Genomic DNA, 10,000 nt, shown 5'->3' on the forward strand with positions numbered 1-10,000 from the left:
CATTAAGAATATGAGTGGGATATTTTAACTTTTCCCCAGTATTCCGGATAGTTATAATCTCGTCATCAATGAATTCAGGATCTGAAATCCTGTAAGCTCGCAAGTACATGGAAATAAAAACTGATCTTTTCACATTGATATGGTGATTAGAATAAAAATGAACATAGGAAAGAATGTTGGTAGGTTTTCTATAGACTTATTTTCAGAATACCATTATCTTTAATTATTTCAACATCCAAAAAGGGCAAGCTGTTGTCATTTTCTATTTCAAGAGTGAAGTTGATGGAGGGTACCAATGAATTTAGATTAATAAGGATATCATCAATAGATAGATTATCAGGCCAGAAACACAAAACATCGTCTACATATCTGAATCAAATAACTTTTTCATCTTTAATAGTAGGTAATAATTATTTTTCAAAATATTCCATGTAGATGTTAGCTAAAACCGGTGAAAAAGGATTCCTCATAGCCATCCGGAGGGTCTGTGTGAAATATTTCCCCTCAAAGACATACATACATACATATACCAAGGCTTTTTCCCCCTTCCAAGGGAGGTAGACAAAAAGGGAAAGGCATGAAAACACTCCCACCCATTTCATCCCCAAATACACTCCACACCCCTCCCACCCTCCCTCTCATCTGAGCACCTCCTGGATGACGGGTCATCCCTGCACCCTGCCCACCGCCCTGGGTCAGAAGCAGTGTCGCAAGACACAGCACATAAACAGCAAGGCCGCTTCATTTAATCGGCGCCCCCGCCTCTCCGGCCCCCCTTGCATATAAGGAGAGGACGGGGAGAAATCCCTTCGGGCTGCTTCAAAATTTACTCACACATACCACCCCACCCCACCCCCAGCCCATTTCTCCTCATGCAATCACAACATCATCCATATACAACCATTCTCCACTCACCTCTGTCTTCCGTCCTCTCCCTTCCTTCCTCAACAGACATTCCCCTCTTCCCCAAAGCCCCCTTCACCCCATCCATCCACCTCATCCTAGGACGTCCCCTCATGTTCACTCCCTCCACATCTGCCTTCCATACTTCTTTTACTAGTCTTTCTTCACTCATTCTTTCCATGTGTCCAAACCATCCTAATATTCTTTCATCAACCCTATCCCCCAAATCCTTTTTTCACCCCTGTTCTCCTCCTCACCTCCTCATTTCTCACTCTATCCAGCCTAGTAACCCCCACCATACTTCTCAGACACCTCATCTCAAACACATTCAAACTCCTTCTCTCTTCTTCTCTTATGTTCCACGTTTCTGCCCCATATAGTGCTGTTGGCACAATCACTCCTTCATACAGTCTCCTCTTCGCATCCATTCCCAAATGTCTATTCCTCATTACACTCTTTAATCCACCAAGGCATTTACTCGCTTCTCTCAATCTACATTCTACCTCCACCTTCACTCCACCTTTTCCTGCTACACTTGCACCCAAGTATCTAAAACTATCCACTTCCTCCAGTCGCTCTCCCTTAACGTTCACTTCCAGTCTACTGCCACTTTCACCCCTTGTACATCTCATCACCTTACTTTTACCCACATTTATCTTTAGCTTTCTTCTATCACATACTCTCCCAAACTCTGCCACCAGCTTCCTCAATCCCTCCTCTGACCCTGCCACAAGCGCAGTGTCGTCCGCAAACAACAGCTGGCTCACCTCCCACTTTTCTCCATTTTCTTTAACCATCTCCAATCCCTGACCCACTACCCTAGCATTCACCTCTCGCACCACCCCATCCATGTATAAGTTGAACAGCCAGGGCGACATAACGCATCCTTGACGAAGTCCCACCTTTACTTCAAACCACTCACTCTCTCCATTTCTAATCCTGACACAAGCTCTACTACTCTCATAAAAACTCTTGACAGCTCCCAAAAGCTTTCCTCCTATCCCATAAATCTGCATAACCTCCCACAGTGCCTTTCTGTCTACCCTATCATAAACCTTTTCCAGATCCATAAAAGCCCAAAAAACATCCTTCCCCTTTCCTATAGCTTTCTCACATATCTATCTTATCACAAAGATCTGATCTACACAACCTCTACCTGTCCTAGATCCACACTGTTCCTCACCAATTACTCCCTCAAAGACAAAAGAAGGATTATTTACACACACACATTTATTTTACAAAATTTTTACAAGGGATACCATCAATACTGTTACCTAGAATATTTGGGAGAAAAGTTACAACATCTTGAATTGGGACATGAGTAAAGAGCCCAGTAACATCGAAACTAACTAAATTGTAAGGATAATCAATGTTAAGAGATTTAATCTTTTTAATGAAGTCTTCGCTATTTTGAATAAACGAGTTAGAAATAGTACCTACAAAGGGAGAAAGCTTTGTCACACGCCACTTAGAAAGCTTATAGCTCACAGAGCCTACAGAACTGATGATGGGCATAATAGGATGGTTTGGCCTGTGAGTTTTAATAAGTCCATACAAATAAGGTGTTCAAGGATTTTGTGTGGAAAAATATTTGATCAAATGTTCTCTACCTTTAAGTAATGTTCTTAATTCTTTATGGAAATTCTTATTTACCATGTCACTATGATCTTTGTTAAGTTCATAAGTGTTTTTATCTTGTAAGTGACCAATTACTTTGTTATAGTAATCACTTTTATCCATAATAACTAAGATGTTGTTTTTATCAGCTTTAGTTATGTTTAGAGATGTGTCTTCCTTTAAAGTTAACATGTTTATAACAAATCTTTTTAGAAGTTTATTATTTTTACAATTAAAGATAGCACCATAAATCAAATCCCTAATTAAACTACTATTTCCATTTGAATGTTTTTTCAAATTTAAAAAGAGAGATCCCAATCTCAATAGGATTTATCTTTTTACTGTAAGCAAAAAATAAACCATAACCTAAAGAACATAAAACATTATGGTTTAAAACTTTAGATGACAGGTTCAAAACACAATCAGGATAAAAATATTTGTTACAATAACTATTTTCAATCAAATGTTGCAATTTGTGTTCATGTTTTTGTTGGGCATCACTAATTTCACTAGAAAGCACTGAGTAACAATGGGTGATGCCCATACACACACACACACGCATATATTTATATATATATATATATATATATATATATATATATATATATATATATATATGATGAATGGTTTAGGCAGATGAGAGAGTGGGTGGAAGAAGAATAAGCGAAGATGGGCTGGAACTTTTTTATTGCTTATACGTTTCGACCGACTCGGTCTTCTTCAGTAAGCTGTCTACAAACAGTTTGGACCTCACATTTATACATCCGGGGACGGGGACATGGACAGGTGGCTGTCTGGGGATTCCCTTTCCCGTACCATGCATGTTTCCCAATTGTATTTATAATTAATTTACTTGCTGCCTTTGACAAACAAACAAAACCTTCCTTGTCATTGATATTTTCATAAGAATTAATGTAGGCAGCTTCAACAGTCTTCCTCATGTCTCTATTTAATCCTGTGTGTAAAACCTCGACCCCCTCCCAGTGGGGCAAATGTCCATATTGGTCAGCGTGCTGGACGAGTGAGTTAGACGTCTTGTGTGACCTCAAGTCTCGTTTGTGCTCGGCTATGCGTTTCTCGACGCCTCGACCTGACTCGCCGTAATATGAAGATGAGCATCTACCGCAAGGAATGCGATAAATGGTAATGAGGGCGTTTTGGGATAGTCACTTTATATTCTTAGTCTTGACGATTCTTTCAATATTGGAATTGGACGTCCTTGCTATTTTTATCCCACTCTTCCCAAGAAATCTGTCTATGCCTTCAGTTTTTCTAGAGTTAAGGACCGAAATATACTGTATCTTATCATCTTTGGACGATTGGACATTTGGTCTCATGAAAATGTTCCTCGCAACTCCTTTCAGCTTGTTAATCATCCCCCCTAGATATTTTAATTTCTTAAAGGCATTGGTTATGTAGGCTAATTCATCTTCCAAGAATTCCATACTGCAAATTCTAAAAGCTCTGAGGAAGAAACCTATGAGCACGCCGGTCTTCACTCGCTCGCTGTGTCCTGAGAAATAGTGCACAAAGTCGTCTCTGTTGGTGGGTTTTCTGTACACTGAGAATCTTACTCCTTCATCCCTCCTGTGCACCAACGTGTCAAGGAATGGTAACTTGTGGTCGTCTTCCATCTCTACAGTGAATTGTATATCTTTATGGACTCTATTGAGTCTATCTAACTTATGTTCAATGTCGATATTCTCTGGTACTATTACAATAACGTCGTCCACATATCTTAACCACGTGGTGCCTCTACCCATGATCCTTCTATATTCATCTTCCTCCAACGTTTCCATAAAAAGACAGGCCAGCACCGCAGAAAGAGGACATCCCATGGCGAGACCTCTCTGTTGTGTGTGTGTGTGTGTGTGTGTGTGTGTGTGTTTGTGTGTGTGTGTGTGTGTGTGTGTGTTTGTGTGTGTGTATACATATATATATATAATATACATATATGTATATATATTTATATATATATATATATATATGTGTGTGTGTGTGTGTGTGTGTGTTTGTGTGTGTGTGTATACATATATATATATATATATATATATATAATATGCATATATGTATATATATATTCATATATGTATATATATATATATGTATATATATATATATATATATATATATATATGTGTGTGAGTGCGTGTGTGTGCGTGTGTGTGTGTGTGTGTGTGTGTGTGTGTGTGTGTGTGTGTGTGTGTGTGTGTGTGTGTGTGAAACAACCATAGGAGAAAGGAAACTTGTAGATAGTAATACACATGTGTTTGTTTATATATATATATATATATATATATAAAAATATATATATACATACATATGTTTAAATATATATATATATGTATATACATACATATATATATATATACACACACATATATATATATATATATATATTCATATATATATATATATATATATATTTATATATATATATATATATATATATATATATATATATAAACATATAAACAAGCACATGTGTATCACTGCGGATGGACAACAAAGCGCCATGGTGCTCATCTGGGCCCGCGGGTTCTGTGCAGCGCTCAGGTGCTCGCCGGGTCCCGAGAGTGACCCGTGTGGGAGTTTTTTTTTTTTTTTTTTCTGTGAAATACTGACATCTGCGCCCGAATCCTCTCCTTGGTCCCGAAAGTGATCCGTGTGGGAGATATTTGTTCTGAAATACTGAAATATACAGGAATATGTATTGGATACCAACGTCCTCCCTGAAGACCCTCGGATGAGACGACCCAGGCAGGAGAGGACACATGAGTTCCCTGGAAGCCGACCATTAGACGCCTTCAAAACAGACTCCAGTCGCGCACTGGAAGAACCCGAAGACGAGTCATGACGCCAAGAGACTCCTGTCAGCTGAACCCGCATACCTGAAGAACTTGAGCTAATCTTGATGAACCCGTTTGTGCGCGTGCCATCGTTATCTCGTCTGTCGCCAGACGAATTTATTCAGCTGAGGGGAGTGTCCCCGTGACGCGAAGGTGTCATAAAAACTACAAACACACGTGATGCTTGAGGTTGACATCTGGCAAGGCCTTAGTTCGAGGAGGAGCTGCTCTCATGAGAACGGGACGCTGGCCAAGTCACGCCAGAGAGAGGACGTCTCCATCTCTGAACTAAATGAACAGAGGGAGAGAGAGAAATATATTTTTTTCGTCCTAAGCATCTCCTCCTTTAGCCCCTCTCTCAGGGCCTCGTTTTCAAGTTGGAGGGTTTGGCAGGAGCAGCCTCCTGCGTCTCTACCTCGGGGGTCGTCCTCCAAGTCCCGGAGAGAATCGCTCCAGTCTTCGGACTCCCCACAGGCGTGGTCTTCCTCGCCAGCTCCTCCTGCGTACTGAAAAGGAGCAATCTCTTCTAAATACCCCCCAAAGAGCCTCAAGCCGAAGGCGATGACGAGCTCGACAAGCCCGGCGAAGATATGGACGAAGTGAAAAGCCCATGACTCCTGACGGAGGCCATGCTGGCGCCGCCGTGGCCCCGAGGAGCGGGCAACCCGCGAGGGAATCACAAAGATCGCAGATGGCGCTCAAGTGCGGCGCTCTCCTGGGTTGACTCCTTCGCCAGTCAAAGTGTCAGAGGCAAGACAGGCTCACGTCACCTCGGTCTCGTCTAGAATCGTGATCCGCAGGGCAGACAAATCTTCAACTTTCGTTATTCTCAACAAAGAGGAATATCTTTCCAAAATGGCTTCCATCCTGAACGACACCACCAAATTCAAAAGAAACCCCACCAATGACATCAAGACAAAACTCAACCGCTTAATTTGTGAAAACAACAACTCTAGCACAACAAAGCTCCCCTTGATAGGAGGTGACCATAAGCTTGGTTATGCTTACGGAAATGTGAAGACCCACATGAATGGCCATCCCCTTCGCCCAATCATCAGCCAGACACCATCAGTCACCTACAAGCTCGCTAAGCGCCTCAACGAACTAATATCTCCGTTTGTCCCTGCCTCCTTCAGCCTGAAGTCCTTAGAAGAGTTTCTCGATATCCTGAGGACAGCCCAACCTTCCAACATAATGGGATCGATGGACGTCGAAAGTAAAAATGCTATCTCAGCTGTTGACTTTAACAACGCATATATATATATATGTATATACATATATATGTATATATATATGTATATATATATATGTATGTATATATATGTATATATATATATATATACATATACATATATATGTATATTATATAAATATATATATATATATATATATATATATATATATATATATATATATATATGTATGTATATATATATATGCACAAATTTCACAAGTCACACGTAAATCACAAATATGCATAATCCACTAGGAAAAGGAAAAACACACGGAGTCCGAGCGCTTTCGTGATATATTCACATTATCAAGGAGCACGCGCGCGCGACACACACACACACACACACACACACACACACACACACACACACACACACACACACACACACACACACACACACACACACACACACATGTATATATATATATATTATATATATATTTATATATATATATATATATATATATATATATATATATTATTCAACCACAAACAACTTTTAATTCCATGCCATCGCAATCGAGACTGAAGAATCGCTCCATGGAGACATTGTATTGGAAATTGAAACGTGGACGAGCCGAGGATTCGAACCCAGCTGGGTTCGAATCCTCGGCTCGTCCACGTTTCAATTTCCAACACAATTTCTCCAAAGAGCGATTCTTCTGTCTCGATTGCGAGGGCATGGAATTAAAAGGTGTTTGTGGTTGTATAATATCAAATGATCGCTGGGAACCATTCAGTGTAGATGTCTATATATATATATATATATATATATATATATATATATATATATATATATATGTATATATATATATATATATATCACTCACTTATTCCTCTGGCGCTACAGGCCCATTGAGGCCCCTGGCCGCTAGAACAAGATGCCTCCAGACTCTCCGATCTGCTGCTAACATATCTATTTCGTCGGGGTCGACGTCCAGGGATCGTAAGTCGTTCTCCACCCCATTCTTCCATCCAGTACGGGGGCGTCCTCGAGGTCTCCTGCCTACTATATTCTCGGTGAAAACACGAGAAGTGAATCTGTCTTGGCCGGATCTGAGAATGTGACCAAGCCACCTCAGTCTCGATGATCTCATGTAGTCAGTCACTTGAGGCATGGGTATTAGATCCCGGACTTCACGTGTGTGACGCCTTCTCCATATATTTAACTCGCCATCATATACCGGGCCGCAGATTGATTTGAGAGTATTATTCTCAAATCTGAGTAATTTTGTATCGGTGAGTTGGTTGAGGCTCCAGGTTTCGGCCGCAAATGTGAGCACAGGCCGTATCATGGTAGAATATAGCCTTGTCTTGGTTTTTCTAGACAGAATATTTGACTTGAACAAAGATCTTAAGCCGTGGAAAGCTTTCGTTGCGGATCTGATGCGCTCATCCACTTCGAGATATATATAATTTTCTGGTGTGACAATTTGGAGCCAAGGTATGTGAAACTGTCAACAAGCTCCAAGTTGAACCCCGCTACAATTTCATGTCCACCAGCAAAAGGTCTTCTCCTCTGGATGTGCATAAGCTTTGTTTTAGTTTCGTTTACTCTTAGCCCTATTTTTCCAGCGGCTCTCACAAGTTCACAGAATGCCAAGTCCAAAGATCTCATGTCTTCTGCGAGGATGACTACGTCATCTACATAGGAGAGTTCTTTCAGCCCTAAACTCCCTATCATAACTCCTGTACGAGCATGGACTAACACTTAAGAGGCACCATATGGAAGGCACCACAACCATCATTGAAAGAAATAACGACACCAGAAGACTAAAGATGACAAAAGAGGGGCTAATCATTAGCAGACGACAAACTGTTATTTCAAGAACTGTCTAGTTTCTGCAACCGGGATTTATTGATAATGGGTTATTTCAATTTCACTGACATTAATTGGATGACCCTTGAACATGGCCAAAAAGGTAGTCGCTTGTTTGATTTTCTTGGTGACAATTACTTAATTCAGCATGTAAAAGAGCCCACGAGATATGGAAACTTACTCGATCTTTTGATCACTAGCCGCGAAAGCATGGTAACTGATGTAGAAGTCGGTGAATCTGTTGCAAATAGCGATCACAACCTAGTTAGATTCAAACTCCTAAAGAATTTTAGAATAGATACTTGTGTTTCTAAAATACCCGATTTCAGTAAAGCTCAGTTCATAGGACTACGTCAGGAGCTTCAGCTTACAGATTGGGAGGCAAAATTAAACGAAAGACCTGTAGATCAGATGTGGGAAATATTTCAAAATACGCTCACTAAGATAATTCAAACTTACATTCCTTTTAAGGACAGACGTCCCCCAAATCAGGCTCGCCCAAAGTGGCTCGGCAAAGAAACTGAAAAAAGTATTGCTAAAAAGAGACATGCTTATAAGAAATATAAGTGCTCGGGTGCATCTAATGACTATGAAAGTTATGTATCAATACAGAGAGATTTAAAAAAGACAATAAGAAAAAGAAAACGACAATACGAAATGAACATCGCTGATAAATCCAAAGAGAATCCAAAAGAATTCTATAGTTACATTAGAGATAAAAAGGTTATTAGGAATCACATTGGTCCACTATTATCTGCTGACGGTCAACTTGAATATTCAAATGAAGGAATGTGTAATATCTTAAACAATTATTTTAGCTCGGTATTCGTAAACGAAACACCTCAAAGTGAATTCCAAACTGAAACCTGTGAAAAGTCTAGGGTAAACTTACTCACTACGGTAAATATAACAAAAGAAAAAATTAAAAGGTGTATAGACAAACTCAAAGTTAATAAAACACCAGGGCCTGACGGTTGGCATCCACGAATCTTAAAGGAAATGAAAAATGAGATTGTTGTTCCATTAGAAATTATTTTCAAGAAATCCATCATATCCGGAGATGTCCCAAGAGAATGGAAGCTAGCTAACGTTACTCCCATATTCAAAAAAGGTGACAAAAAGAAACCAAATAACTATAGGCCTATAAGTTTGACTTCAATCGTAGGAAAAATAATGGAAACTATCATCAGAGATGCTATCGAACATCATTTAGAAAGTAACCGTTTGATAAATGATAGCCATCATGGTTTCAGACGGAAACGTTCTTGTGTGACTAACTTACTCGAATTCTACAACACAGTTATCTCGAATTATGACAAAAGAAACAATATATATAGACTTTGCAAAAGCTTTTGATACCGTCCCACACGAAAGACTACTTACTAAATTAGCTTTGCATGGAATAAGTGGTAGCCTATTAGGTTGGACTAGTAATTGGTTGAATGGTCGAAAACAGAGAGTTGTTTTAAATGGAAACACTTCTGGATGGAAAAGCGTTGCAAGTGGAGTTCCTCAGGGTTCCGTTCTTGGGCCACTTCTATTCATAGTATATATAAATGATATAGACCATGGACTAAA

The sequence above is a fragment of the Oratosquilla oratoria genome, unplaced genomic scaffold (genome assembly GCF_046742065.1).
Source record: "Oratosquilla oratoria isolate Oo_2021 unplaced genomic scaffold, ASM4674206v1 SCAFFOLD48, whole genome shotgun sequence".
NCBI lineage: Eukaryota > Metazoa > Arthropoda > Malacostraca > Stomatopoda > Squillidae > Oratosquilla > Oratosquilla oratoria.